Source organism: Phyllobates terribilis, unplaced genomic scaffold (assembly GCF_046119375.1).
Source record: "Phyllobates terribilis strain yellow unplaced genomic scaffold, ASM4611937v1 Scaffold_101__1_contigs__length_5897712, whole genome shotgun sequence".
Classification (NCBI taxonomy): domain Eukaryota; kingdom Metazoa; phylum Chordata; class Amphibia; order Anura; family Dendrobatidae; genus Phyllobates; species Phyllobates terribilis.
Genome location: NW_027362861.1, coordinates 3,741,987 through 3,757,145, shown reverse-complemented (window position 1 = coordinate 3,757,145; position 15,159 = coordinate 3,741,987).

Below are 15,159 nucleotides of genomic sequence, written 5' to 3'. Positions count from 1 at the left end.
AGATTTTCACAAAAAAGTGAAATTTTCAAAAAGTCTGAAATTTTGCAAAAAACGACTAAGTATGAAGGACTCATCGGGTGAATCGCTCTGGAACTGAAATCGGATGCGCGCACTGACATGCTCCCCTCTCTGGAAGTCTGAGACATGTGTGAAAATTTTCTAAGTCCAGAAAAAAAAATTATTCAACTTTTTTCAAATTTCCCCCCAAGGGATATATATTTTACCCACACATTTGGAGACCTCCTGGGATGCCCTCTAACATACTATAACCTCATTTAGCGGAGATTTTCACAAAAAAGTGAAATTTTCAAAAAGTGAAAATTTTTCCAAAAAATGACTAAGTATGAAGGACTCATTGGGTGAATCACTCTGGAACTGAAATAGGATGCGCGCACTGACATGCTCCCCTCTCTGGAAGTCTGAGACATGTGTGAAAATTTTCTAAGTCCAGAAAAAAAAATTTTTCAACTTTTTTTCAAATTTCCCCCCAAGGGATATATATTTTACCCACACATTTGGAGCCCTCCTGGGATGCCCTCTAACATACTATAACCTCATTTAGCGGAGATTTTCACAAAAAAGTGAAATTTTCAAAAATTCAGAAATTTTGCAAAAAATGACTAAATATGAAGGACTCATAGGGTGAATCGCTCTGGAACTGAAATCGGATGCACGCACTGACATGCTCCCCTCTCTGGAAGTCTGAGACATGTGTGAAAATTTTCTAAGTCCAGAAAAAAATAATTATTCAACTTTTTTTCAAATTTCCCCCCAAAGGATATATATTTTACCCACACATTTGGAGCCCTCCTGGGATGCCCTCTAACATACTATAATCTCATTTAGCGGAGATTTTCACAAAAAAGTGAAATTTTCAAAAAGTCAGAAATTTTGCAAAAAATGACTAAATATGAAGGACTCATCGGGTGAATCGCTCTGGAACTGAAATCGGATGCGCGCACTGACATGCTCCCCTCTCTGGAAGTCTGAGACATGTGTGAAAATTTTCTAAGTCCAGAAAAAAAAAATTTTTCAACTTTTTTTCAAATTTCCCCCTAAGGGATATATATTTTACCCACACATTTGGAGCCCTCCTGGGATGCCCTCTAACATACTATAACCTCATTTAGCGGAGATTTTCACAAAAAAGTGAAATTTTCAAAAAGTGAAAATTTTTCCAAAAAACGACTAAGTATGAAGGACTCATCGGGTGAAACGCTCTGGAACTGAAATCGGATGCGCGCACTGACATGCTCCCCTCTCTGGAAGTCTGAGACATGTGTGAAAATTTTCTAAGTCCAGAAAAAAAAAATTTTTCAACTTTTTTTCAAATTTCCCCCCAAGGGATATATATTTTACCCACACATTTGGAGCCCTCCTGGGATGCCCTCTAACATACTATAACCTAATTTAGCGGAGATTTTCACAAAAAAGTGAAATTTTCAAAAAGTCTGAAATTTTGCAAAAAACGACTAAGTATGAAGGACTCATCGGGTGAATCGCTCTGGAACTGAAATCGGATGCGCGCACTGACATGCTCCCCTCTCTGGAAGTCTGAGACATGTGTGAAAATTTTCTAAGTCCAGAAAAAAAAATTATTCAACTTTTTTCAAATTTCCCCCCAAGGGATATATATTTTACCCACACATTTGGAGACCTCCTGGGATGCCCTCTAACATACTATAACCTCATTTAGCGGAGATTTTCACAAAAAAGTGAAATTTTCAAAAAGTGAAAATTTTTCCAAAAAATGACTAAGTATGAAGGACTCATTGGGTGAATCACTCTGGAACTGAAATAGGATGCGCGCACTGACATGCTCCCCTCTCTGGAAGTCTGAGACATGTGTGAAAATTTTCTAAGTCCAGAAAAAAAAATTTTTCAACTTTTTTTCAAATTTCCCCCCAAGGGATATATATTTTACCCACACATTTGGAGCCCTCCTGGGATGCCCTCTAACATACTATAACCTCATTTAGCGGAGATTTTCACAAAAAAGTGAAATTTTCAAAAAGTCAGAAATTTTGCAAAAAATGACTAAATATGAAGGACTCATAGGGTGAATCGCTCTGGAACTGAAATCGGATGCACGCACTGACATGCTCCCCTCTCTGGAAGTCTGAGACATGTGTGAAAATTTTCTAAGTCCAGAAAAAAATAATTATTCAACTTTTTTTCAAATTTCCCCCCAAAGGATATATATTTTACCCACACATTTGGAGCCCTCCTGGGATGCCCTCTAACATACTATAATCTCATTTAGCGGAGATTTTCACAAAAAAGTGAAATTTTCAAAAAGTCAGAAATTTTGCAAAAAATGACTAAATATGAAGGACTCATTGGGTGAATCACTCTGGAACTGAAATCGGATGCGCGCACTGACATGCTCCCCTCTCTGGAAGTTTGAGACATGTGTGAAAATTTTCTAAGTCCAGAAAAAAAAAAAATTTCAACTTTTTTTCAAATTTCCCCCCAAGGGATATATATTTTACCCACACATTTGGAGCCCTCCTGGGATGCCCTCTAACATACTATAACCTCATTTAGCGGAGATTTTCACAAAAAAGTGAAATTTTCAAAAAGTCAGAAATTTTGCAAAAAACGACTAAGTATGAAGGACTCATCGGGTGAATCGCTCTGGAACTGAAATCGGATGCGCGCACTGACATGCTCCCCTCTCTGGAAGTCTGAGACATGTGTGAAAATTTTCTAAGTCCAGAAAAAAAAATTATTCAACTTTTTTTCAAATTTACCCCTAAGGGATATAGATTTTACCCACACATTTGGAGCCCTCCTGGGATGCCCTCTAACATACTATAACCTCATTTAGCGGAGATTTTCACAAAAAAGTGAAATTTTCAAAAAGTGAAAATTTTTCCAAAAAACGACTAAGTATGAAGGACTCATCGGGTGAAACGCTCTGGAACTGAAATCGGATGCGCTTATAGACATGCTCCCCTCTCTGGAAGTCTGAGACATGTGTGAAAATTTTCTAAGTCCAGAAAAAAAAAATTTTTCAACTTTTTTTCAAATTTCCCCCAAGGGATATATATTTTACCCACACATTTGGAGCCCTCCTGGGATGCCCTCTAACATACTATAACCTCATTTAGCGGAGATTTTCACAAAAAAGTGAAATTTTCAAAAAGTTTGAAATTTTGCAAAAAACAACTAAGTATGAAGGACTCATCGGGTGAATCGCTCTGGAACTGAAATCGGATGCGCGCACTGACATGATCCCCTCTCTGGAAGTCTGAGACATGTGTGAAAATTTTCTAAGTCCAGTAAAAAAAATTATTCAACTTTTTTCAAATTTCCCCCCAAGGGATATATATTTTACCCACACATTTGGAGCCCTCCTGGTATGCCCTCTAACATACTATAACCTCATTTAGCGGAGATTTTCACAAAAAAGTGAAATTTTCAAAAAGTGAAAATTTTTCCAAAAGATGACTAAGCATGAAGGACTCATTGGGTGAATCGCTCTGGAACTGAAATCTGATGCGCGCACTGACATGCTCCCCTCTCTGAAAGTCTGAGACATGTGTGGAAATTTTCTAAGTCCAGAAAAAAAAAATTTTTCAACTTTTTTTCAAATTTCCCCCCAAGGGATATATATTTTACCCACACATTTGGAGCCCTCCTGGGATGCCCTCTAACATACTATAACCTCATTTAGCGGAGATTTTCACAAAAAAGTGAAATTTTCAAAAAGTCAGAAATTTTGCAAAAAATGACTAAATATGAAGGACTCATAGGGTGAATCGCTCTGGAACTGAAATCGGATGCACACACTGACATGCTCCCCTCTCTGGAAGTCTGAGACATGTGTGAAAATTTTCTAAGTCCAGAAAAAAATAATTATTCAACTTTTTTTCAAATTTCCCCCCAAGGGATATATATTTTACCCACACATTTGGAGCCCTCCTGGGATGCCCTCTAACATACTATAATCTCATTTAGCGGAGATTTTCACAAAAAAGTGAAATTTTCAAAAAGTCAGAAATTTTGCAAAAAATGACTAAATATGAAGGACTCATTGGGTGAATCACTCTGGAACTGAAATCGGATGCACGCACTGACATGCTCCCTTCTCTGGAAGTCTGAGACATGTGTTTAAATTTTCTAAGTCCAGAAAATAAATTTTTTTCAACTTTTTTTCAAATTTCCCCACAAGGGATATATATTTTACCCACACATTTGGAGCCCTCCTGGGATGCCCTCTAACATACTATAACCTCATTTAGCAAAGATTTTCACAAAAATGTGAAATTTTCAAAAAGTCAGAAATTTTGCAAAAAACGACTAAGTATGAAGGACTCATCGGGTGAATCGCTCTGGAACTGAAATCGGATGTGCGCACTGACATGCTCCCCTCTCTGGCAGTCTGAGACATGTGTGAAAATTTTCTAAGTCCAGAAAAAAACATTTTTTCAACTTTTTTTCAAATTTCCCCCCAAGGGATATATATTTTACCCACACATTTGGAGCCCTCCTGGGATGCCCTCTAACATACTATAACCTCATTTAGCGGAGATTTTCACAAAAAAGTGAAATTTTCAAAAAGTCAGAAATTTTGCAAAAAACGACTAAGTATGAAGGACTCATCGGGTGAAACGCTCTGGAACTGAAATCGGATGCGCTTATAGACATGCTCCCCTCTCTGGAAGTCTGAGACATCTGTGAAAATTTTCTAAGTCCAGAAAAAAAAAATTTTTCAACTTTTTTTCAAATTTCTCCCAAGGGATATATATTTTACCCACACATTTGGAGCCCTCCTGGGATGCCCTCTAACATACTATAACCTCATTTAGCGGAGATTTTCACAAAAAAGTGAAATTTTCAAAAAGTCAGAAATTTTGCAAAAAACGACTAAGTATGAAGGACTCATCGGGTGAATCGCTCTGGAACTGAAATCGGATGCGCGCACTGACATGCTCCCCTCTCTGGAAGTCTGAGACATGTGTGAAAATTTTCTAAGTCCAGAAAAAAAAATTTTTTCAACTTTTTTTCAAATTTCCCCCCAAGGGATATATATTTTACCCACACATTTGGAGCCCTCCTGGGATGCCCTCTAACATTCTATAACCTCATTTAGCGGAGATTTTCACAAAAAAGTGAAATTTTCAAAAAGTCAGAAATTTTGCAAAAAACGACTAAGTATGAAGGACTCATCGGGTGAATCGCTCTGGAACTGAAATCGGATGCGCGCACTGACATGCTCCCCTCTCTGGAAGTCTGAGACATGTGTGAAAATTTTCTAAGTCCAGAAAAAAAAATTATTCAACTTTTTTTCAAATTTCCCCCCAAGGGATATATATTTTACCCACACATTTGGAGCCCTCCTGGGATGCCCTCTAACATACTATAACCTCATTTAGCGGAGATTTTCACAAAAAAGTGAAAATTTCAAAAAGTGAAAATTTGTCCAAAAAACGACTAAGTATGAAGGACTCATTGGGTGAATCGCTCTGGAACTGAAATCGGATGCGCGCACTGACATGCTCCCCTCTCTGGAAGTCTGAGACATGTGTGAAAATTTTCTAAGTCCAGAAAAAAAAATTTTTTCAACTTTTTTTCAAATTTCCCCCCAAGGGATATATATTTTACCCACACATTTGGAGCCCTCCTGGGATGTCCTCTAACATACTATAACCTCATTTAGCGGAGATTTTCACAAAAAAGTGAAATTTTCAAAAAGTCAGAAATTTTGCAAAAAACGACTAAGTATGAAGGACTCATCGGGTGAATCGCTCTGGAACTGAAATCGGATGCGCGCACTGACATGCTCCCCTCTCTGGAAGTCTGAGACATGTGTGAAAATTTTCTAAGTCCAGAAAAAAATAATTATTCAACTTTTTTTCAAATTTCCCCCCAAGGGATATATATTTTACCCACACATTTGGAGCCCTCCTGGGATGCCCTCTAACATACTATAACCTCATTTAGCGGAGATTTTCACAAAAAAGTGAAATTTTCAAAAAGTCAGAAATTTTGCAAAAAATTACTAAATATGAAGGACTCATTGGGTGAATCACTCTGGAACTGAAATCGGATGCACGCACTGACATGCTCCCTTCTCTGGAAGTCTGAGACATGTGTTTAAATTTTCTAAGTCCAGAAAATAAATTTTTTTCAACTTTTTTTCAAATTTCCCCCCAAGGGATATATATTTTACCCACACATTTGGAGCCCTCCTGGGATGCCCTCTAACATACTATAACCTCATTTAGCGGAGATTTTCACAAAAAAGTGAAATTTTCAAAAAGTGAAAATTTTTCCAAAAAATGACTAAGTATGAAGGACTCATTGGGTGAATCGCTCTGGAACTGAAATCGGATGCGCGCACTGACATGCTCCCCTCTCTGGAAGTCTGAGACATGTGTGAAAATTTTCTAAGTCCAGTAAAAAAAATTATTCAACTTTTTTCAAATTTCCCCCCAAGGGATATATATTTTACCCACACATTTGGAGCCCTCCTGGGATGCCCTCTAACATACTATAACCTCATTTAGCGGAGATTTTCACAAAAAAGTGAAATTTTCAAAAAGTGAAAATTTTTCCAAAAAATGACTAAGTATGAAGGACTCATTGGGTGAATCGCTCTGGAACTGAAATCTGATGCGCGCACTGACATGCTCCCCTCTCTGAAAGTCTGAGACATGTGTGAAAATTTTCTAAGTCCAGAAAAAAAAAAATTTTCAACTTTTTTTCAAATTTCCCCCCAAGGGATATATATTTTACCCACACATTTGGAGCCCTCCTGGGATGCCCTCTAACATACTATAACCTCATTTAGCGGAGATTTTCACAAAAAAGTGAAATTTTCAAAAAGTCAGAAATTTTGCAAAAAATGACTAAATATGAAGGACTCATAGGGTGAATCGCTCTGGAACTGAAATCGGATGCACACACTGACATGCTCCCCTCTCTGGAAGTCTGAGACATGTGTGAAAATTTTCTAAGTCCAGAAAAAAATAATTATTCAACTTTTTTTCAAATTTCCCCCCAAGGGATATATATTTTACCCACACATTTGGAGCCCTCCTGGGATGCCCTCTAACATACTATAATCTCATTTAGCGGAGATTTTCACAAAAAAGTGAAATTTTCAAAAAGTCAGAAATTTTGCAAAAAATGACTAAATATGAAGGACTCATTGGGTGAATCACTCTGGAACTGAAATCGGATGCACGCACTGACATGCTCCCTTCTCTGGAAGTCTGAGACATGTGTTTAAATTTTCTAAGTCCAGAAAATAAATTTTTTTCAACTTTTATTCAAATTTCCCCACAAGGGATATATATTTTACCCACACATTTGGAGCCCTCCTGGGATGCCCTCTAACATACTATAATCTCATTTAGCGGAGATTTTCACAAAAAAGTGAAATTTTCAAAAAGTCAGAAATTTTGCAAAAAATGACCAAATCTGAAGGACTCATCGGGTGAAACGCTCTGGAACTGAAATCGGATGTGCGCACTGACATGCTCCCCTCTCTGGCAGTCTGAGACATGTGTGAAAATTTTCTAAGTCCAGAAAAAAACATTTTTTCAACTTTTTTTCAAATTTCCCCCCAAGGGATATATATTTTACCCACACATTTGGAGCCCTCCTGGGATGCCCTCTAACATACTATAACCTCATTTAGCGGAGATTTTCACAAAAAAGTGAAATTTTCAAAAAGTCAGAAATTTTGCAAAAAACGACTAAGTATGAAGGACTCATCGGGTGAAACGCTCTGGAACTGAAATCGGATGCGCTTATAGACATGCTCCCCTCTCTGGAAGTCTGAGACATCTGTGAAAATTTTCTAAGTCCAGAAAAAAAAATTTTTTCAACTTTTTTTCAAATTTCCCCCCAAGGGATATATATTTTACCCACACATTTGGAGCCCTCCTGGGATGCCCTCTAACATACTATAACCTCATTTAGCGGAGATTTTCACAAAAAAGTGAAATTTTCAAAAAGTCAGAAATTTTGCAAAAAACGACTAAGTATGAAGGACTCATCGGGTGAATCGCTCTGGAACTGAAATCGGATGCGCGCACTGACATGCTCCCCTCTCTGGAAGTCTGAGACATGTGTGAAAATTTTCTAAGTCCAGAAAAAAAAATTATTCAACTTTTTTTCAAATTTCCCCCCAAGGGATATATATTTTACCCACACATTTGGAGCCCTCCTGGGATGCCCTCTAACATACTATAACCTCATTTAGCGGAGATTTTCACAAAAAAGTGAAAATTTCAAAAAGTGAAAATTTGTCCAAAAAACGACTAAGTATGAAGGACTCATTGGGTGAATCGCTCTGGAACTGAAATCGGATGCGCGCACTGACATGCTCCCCTCTCTGGAAGTCTGAGACATGTGTGAAAATTTTCTAAGTCCAGAAAAAAAAAATTTTTCAACTTTTTTTCAAATTTCCCCCCAAGGGATATATATTTTACCCACACATTTGGAGCCCTCCTGGGATGCCCTCTAACATACTATAACCTCATTTAGCTGAGATTTTCACAAAAAAGTGAAATTTTCAAAAAGTCAGAAATTTTGCAAAAAATGACTAAATATGAAGGACTCATCGGGTGAATCGCTCTGGAACTGAAATCGGATGCACACACTGACATGCTCCCCTCTCTGGAAGTCTGAGATATGTGTTTAAATTTTCTAAGTCCAGAAAAAAATTTGTTTTTCAACTTTTTTTCAAATTTCCCCCCAAGGGATATATATTTTACCCACACATCTGGAGCCCTCCTGGGATGCCCTCTAACATACTATAAACTCATTTAGCAGAGATTTTCACAAAAAAGTGAAATTTTCAAAAAGTCAGAAATTTTGCAAAAAATGACTAAATATGAAGGACTCATCGGGTGAAACTCTCTGGAACTGAAATCGGATGCGCGCACTGACATGCTCCCCTCTCTGGAAGTCTGAGACATGTGTGAAAATTTTCTAAGTCCAGAAAAAAATAATTATTCAACTTTTTTTCAAATTTCCCCCCAAGGGATACATATTTTACCCACACATTTGGAGCCCTCCTGGGATGCCCTCTAACATACTATAATCTCATTTAGCGGAGATTTTCACAAAAAAGTGAAATTTTCAAAAAGTCAGAAATTTTGCAAAAAATGACTAAATATGAAGGACTCATTGGGTGAATCACTCTGGAACTGAAATCGGATGCACGCACTGACATGCTCCCTTCTCTGGAAGTCTGAGACATGTGTGAAAATTTTCTAAGTCCAGAAAAAAAAAATTATTCAACTTTTTTTCAAATTTCCCCCCAAGGGATATATATTTTACCCACACATTTGGAGCCCTCCTGGGATGCCCTCTAACATACTATAACCTCATTTAGCGGAGATTTTCACAAAAAAGTGACATTTTCAAAAAGTCAGAAATTTTGCAAAAAATGACTAAATCTGAAGGACTCATCGGGTGAAACGCTCTGGAACTGAAATCGGATGTGCGCACTGACATGCTCCCCTCTCTGGCAGTCTGAGACATGTGTGAAAATTTTCTAAGTCCAGAAAAAAACATTTTTTCAACTTTTTTTCAAATTTCCCCCAAGGGATATATATTTTACCCACACATTTGGAGCCCTCCTGGGATGCCCTCTAACATACTATAACCTCATTTAGCGGAGATTTTCACAAAAAAGTGAAATTTTCAAAAAGTCAGAAATTTTGCAAAAAACGACTAAGTATGAAGGACTCATCGGGTGAAACGCTCTGGAACTGAAATCGGATGCGCTTATAGACATGCTCCCCTCTCTGGAAGTCTGAGACATCTGTGAAAATTTTCTAAGTCCAGAAAAAAAAAATTTTTCAACTTTTTTTCAAATTTCCCCCCAAGGGATATATATTTTACCCACACATTTGGAGCCCTCCTGGGATGCCCTCTAACATACTATAACCTCATTTAGCGGAGATTTTCACAAAAAAGTGAAATTTTCAAAAAGTCAGAAATTTTGCAAAAAATGACTAAATATGAAGGACTCATCGGGTGAATCGCTCTGGAACTGAAATCGGATGCACGCACTGACATGCTCCCCTCTCTGGAAGTCTGAGACATGTGTGAAAATTTTCTAAGTCCAGAAAAAAAAATTATTCAACTTTTTTTCAAATTTCCCCCCAAGGGATATATATTTTACCCACACATTTGGAGCCCTCCTGGGATGCCCTCTAACATACCATAACCTCATTTAGCGGAGATTTTCACAAAAAAGTGAAAATTTCAAAAAGTGAAAATTTTTCCAAAAAACGACTAAGTATGAAGGACTCATTGGGTGAATCGCTCTGGAACTGAAATCGGATGCGCGCACTGACATGCTCCCCTCTCTGGAAGTCTGAGACATGTGTGAAAATTTTCTAAGTCCAGAAAAAAAAATTTTTTCAACTTTTTTTCAAATTTCCCCCCAAGGGATATATATTTTACCCACACATTTGGAGCCCTCCTGGGATGCCCTCTAACATACTATAACCTCATTTAGCGGAGATTTTCACAAAAAAGTGAAATTTTCAAAAAGTCAGAAATTTTGCAAAAAATGACTAAATATGAAGGACTCATCGGGTGAATCGCTCTGGAACTGAAATCGGATGCACGCACTGACATGCTCCCCTCTCTGGAAGTCTGAGATATGTGTTTAAATTTTCTAAGTCCAGAAAAAAATTTGTTTTTCAACTTTTTTTCAAATTTCCCCCCAAGGGATATATATTTTACCCACACATCTGGAGCCCTCCTGGGATGCCCTCTAACATACTATAAACTCATTTAGCAGAGATTTTCACAAAAAAGTGAAATTTTCAAAAAGTCAGAAATTTTGCAAAAAATGACTAAATATGAAGGACTCATCGGGTGAAACGCTCTGGAACTGAAATCGGATGCGCGCACTGACATGCTCCCCTCTCTGGAAGTCTGAGACATGTGTGAAAATTTTCTAAGTCCAGAAAAAAAAATTTTTTCAACTTTTTTTCAAATTTCCCCCCAAGGGATATATATTTTACCCACACATTTGGAGCCCTCCTGGGATGTCCTCTAACATACTATAACCTCATTTAGCGGAGATTTTCACAAAAAAGTGAAATTTTCAAAAAGTCAGAAATTTTGCAAAAAACGACTAAGTATGAAGGACTCATCGGGTGAATCGCTCTGGAACTGAAATCGGATGCGCGCACTGACATGCTCCCCTCTCTGGAAGTCTGAGACATGTGTGAAAATTTTCTAAGTCCAGAAAAAAATAATTATTCAACTTTTTTTCAAATTTCCCCCCAAGGGATATATATTTTACCCACACATTTGGAGCCCTCCTGGGATGCCCTCTAACATACTATAATCTCATTTACCGGAGATTTTCACAAAAAAGTGAAATTTTCAAAAAGTCAGAAATTTTGCAAAAAATTACTAAATATGAAGGACTCATTGGGTGAATCACTCTGGAACTGAAATCGGATGCACGCACTGACATGCTCCCTTCTCTGGAAGTCTGAGACATGTGTTTAAATTTTCTAAGTCCAGAAAATAAATTTTTTTCAACTTTTTTTCAAATTTCCCCCCAAGGGATATATATTTTACCCACACATTTGGAGCCCTCCTGGGATGCCCTCTAACATACTATAACCTCATTTAGCGGAGATTTTCACAAAAAAGTGAAATTTTCAAAAAGTGAAAATTTTTCCAAAAAATGACTAAGTATGAAGGACTCATTGGGTGAATCGCTCTGGAACTGAAATCGGATGCGCGCACTGACATGCTCCCCTCTCTGGAAGTCTGAGACATGTGTGAAAATTTTCTAAGTCCAGAAAAAAATAATTATTCAACTTTTTTTCAAATTTCCCCCCAAGGGATATATATTTTACCCACACATTTGGAGCCCTCCTGGGATGCCCTCTAACATACTATAATCTCATTTAGCGGAGATTTTCACAAAAAAGTGAAATTTTCAAAAAGTCAGAAATTTTGCAAAAAATGACTAAATATGAAGGACTCATTGGGTGAATCACTCTGGAACTGAAATCGGATGCCAGCACTGACATGCTCCCTTCTCTGGAAGTCTGAGACATGTGTTTAAATTTTCTAAGTCCAGAAAATAAATTTTTTTCAACTTTTTTTCAAATTTCCCCCCAAGGGATATATATTTTACCCACACATTTGGAGCCCTCCTGGGATGCCCTCTAACATACTATAACCTCATTTAGCGGAGATTTTCACAAAAAAGTGAAATTTTCAAAAAGTCAGAAATTTTGCAAAAAATGACTAAATATGAAGGACTCATAGGGTGAATCGCTCTGGAACTGAAATCGGATGCACGCACTGACATGCTCCCCTCTCTGGAAGTCTGAGACATGTGTGAAAATTTTCTAAGTCCAGAAAAAAAAAATTATTCAACTTTTTTTCAAATTTCCCCCGAAGGGATATATATTTTACCCACACATTTGGAGCCCTCCTGGGATGCCCTCTAACATACTATAATCTCATTTAGCGGAGATTTTCACAAAAAAGTGAAATTTTCAAAAAGTCAGAAATTTTGCAAAAAATGACTAAATATGAAGGACTCATTGGGTGAATCACTCTGGAACTGAAATCGGATGCCAGCACTGACATGCTCCCTTCTCTGGAAGTCTGAGACATGTGTTTAAATTTTCTAAGTCCAGAAAATAAATTTTTTTCAACTTTTTTTCAAATTTCCCCCCAAGGGATATATATTTTACCCACACATTTGGAGCCCTCCTGGGATGCCCTCTAACATACTATAACCTCATTTAGCGGAGATTTTCACAAAAAAGTGAAATTTTCAAAAAGTCAGAAATTTTGCAAAAAATGACTAAATATGAAGGACTCATAGGGTGAATCGCTCTGGAACTGAAATCGGATGCACGCACTGACATGCTCCCCTCTCTGGAAGTCTGAGACATGTGTGAAAATTTTCTAAGTCCAGAAAAAAAAAATTATTCAACTTTTTTTCAAATTTCCCCCGAAGGGATATATATTTTACCCACACATTTGGAGCCCTCCTGGGATGCCCTCTAACATACTATAACCTCATTTAGCGGAGATTTTCACAAAAAAGTGAAATTTTCAAAAAGTCAGAAATTTTGCAAAAAATGACTAAATATGAAGGACTCATAGGGTGAATCGCTCTGGAACTGAAATCGGATGCACGCACTGACATGCTCCCCTCTCTGGAAGTCTGAGACATGTGTGAAAATTTTCTAAGTCCAGAAAAAAAAAATTATTCAACTTTTTTTCAAAATTCCCCCGAAGGGATATATATTTTACCCACACATTTGGAGCCCTCCTGGGATGCCCTCTAACATACTATAATCTCATTTAGCGGAGATTTTCACAAAAAAGTGAAATTTTCAAAAAGTCAGAAATTTTGCAAAAAATGACTAAATATGAAGGACTCATTGGGTGAATCACTCTGGAACTGAAATCGGATGCCAGCACTGACATGCTCCCTTCTCTGGAAGTCTGAGACATGTGTTTAAATTTTCTAAGTCCAGAAAATAAATTTTTTTCAACTTTTTTTCAAATTTCCCCCCAAGGGATATATATTTTACCCACACATTTGGAGCCCTCCTGGGATGCCCTCTAACATACTATAACCTCATTTAGCGGAGATTTTCACAAAAAAGTGAAATTTTCAAAAAGTCAGAAATTTTGCAAAAAATGACTAAATATGAAGGACTCATCGGGTGAAACGCTCTGGAACTGAAATCGGATGCGCGCACTGACATGCTCCCCTCTCTGGAAGTCTGAGACATGTGTGAAAATTTTCTAAGTCCAGAAAAAAAAATTTTTTCAACTTTTTTTCAAATTTCCCCCCAAGGGATATATATTTTACCCACACATTTGGAGCCCTCCTGGGATGTCCTCTAACATACTATAACCTCATTTAGCGGAGATTTTCACAAAAAAGTGAAATTTTCAAAAAGTCAGAAATTTTGCAAAAAACGACTAAGTATGAAGGACTCATCGGGTGAATCGCTCTGGAACTGAAATCGGATGCGCGCACTGACATGCTCCCCTCTCTGGAAGTCTGAGACATGTGTGAAAATTTTCTAAGTCCAGAAAAAAATAATTATTCAACTTTTTTTCAAATTTCCCCCCAAGGGATATATATTTTACCCACACATTTGGAGCCCTCCTGGGATGCCCTCTAACATACTATAATCTCATTTACCGGAGATTTTCACAAAAAAGTGAAATTTTCAAAAAGTCAGAAATTTTGCAAAAAATTACTAAATATGAAGGACTCATTGGGTGAATCACTCTGGAACTGAAATCGGATGCACGCACTGACATGCTCCCTTCTCTGGAAGTCTGAGACATGTGTTTAAATTTTCTAAGTCCAGAAAATAAATTTTTTTCAACTTTTTTTCAAATTTCCCCCCAAGGGATATATATTTTACCCACACATTTGGAGCCCTCCTGGGATGCCCTCTAACATACTATAACCTCATTTAGCGGAGATTTTCACAAAAAAGTGAAATTTTCAAAAAGTGAAAATTTTTCCAAAAAATGACTAAGTATGAAGGACTCATTGGGTGAATCGCTCTGGAACTGAAATCGGATGCGCGCACTGACATGCTCCCCTCTCTGGAAGTCTGAGACATGTGTGAAAATTTTCTAAGTCCAGAAAAAAATAATTATTCAACTTTTTTTCAAATTTCCCCCCAAGGGATATATATTTTACCCACACATTTGGAGCCCTCCTGGGATGCCCTCTAACATACTATAATCTCATTTAGCGGAGATTTTCACAAAAAAGTGAAATTTTCAAAAAGTCAGAAATTTTGCAAAAAATGACTAAATATGAAGGACTCATTGGGTGAATCACTCTGGAACTGAAATCGGATGCCAGCACTGACATGCTCCCTTCTCTGGAAGTCTGAGACATGTGTTTAAATTTTCTAAGTCCAGAAAATAAATTTTTTTCAACTTTTTTTCAAATTTCCCCCCAAGGGATATATATTTTACCCACACATTTGGAGCCCTCCTGGGATGCCCTCTAACATACTATAACCTCATTTAGCGGAGATTTTCACAAAAAAGTGAAATTTTCAAAAAGTCAGAAATTTTGCAAAAAATGACTAAATATGAAGGACTCATAGGGTGAATCGCTCTGGAACTGAAATCGGATGCACGCACTGACATGCT